We start from the raw sequence: 704 nt of genomic DNA on the forward strand, positions 1-704 counted from the left end.
CATGTTCCTGTCTGTCTTCCTTCCTCTCCCATCCATTCCTTCATCTCCCCTCCACTCCTCCTCTCCTTCATTTTTCCCCTTCCATGCTCCTCTCATCCTCCTCCCACATTTACCTATTCACCCTTTCTATCCTTTTTCCTCTTTTACATCTCCACACTTTCTAACTTTAATCTTGTTTCCTATACCACCCTACCTTCTATCACCCAGCTCCTTCCTCTTCTCTTATTCCTCTCCATCCTTTCTTTCCTTTACCTTCTTTCAACTGTATCTGTAATTTTCCTCCCTTTCCTTTACCTCTCCACCTTTCACTTCCTTCTCCCTCTTACTCCCCTCAACTGTTCCTCTCCTACATCTTTCTCACTCTTCTCACTTTTTTGCTTTACACATCATCCTTTTCTCTCATTTCTTTATTCAGTCACTCTCATCTCATCTCACTCCCTAACTCATCTACTCTTCCTTTTTCATGTTTTTCATGGATGGAAGGGATTTTTTTATAATCTTCTTTCATTTAACCATCCAACCTTCTTTTCATCATTATTTACATCTCCACCTTCCTGTCCTTTTTTCCTTCATTTCTTCATCTCCCTGTCTCTCATCAACTTTTCCTGTCCTGCTTCTTCCTCCCTCTCTCATCCACCTTTCTTCTTCTTCTATCTATCCTTTACATCTCATCCTCTTATTCATTTCCCTCTCTTTCCCTTCGT

Source organism: Thunnus thynnus, chromosome 2, assembly GCF_963924715.1.
Source record: "Thunnus thynnus chromosome 2, fThuThy2.1, whole genome shotgun sequence".
NCBI lineage: Eukaryota > Metazoa > Chordata > Actinopteri > Scombriformes > Scombridae > Thunnus > Thunnus thynnus.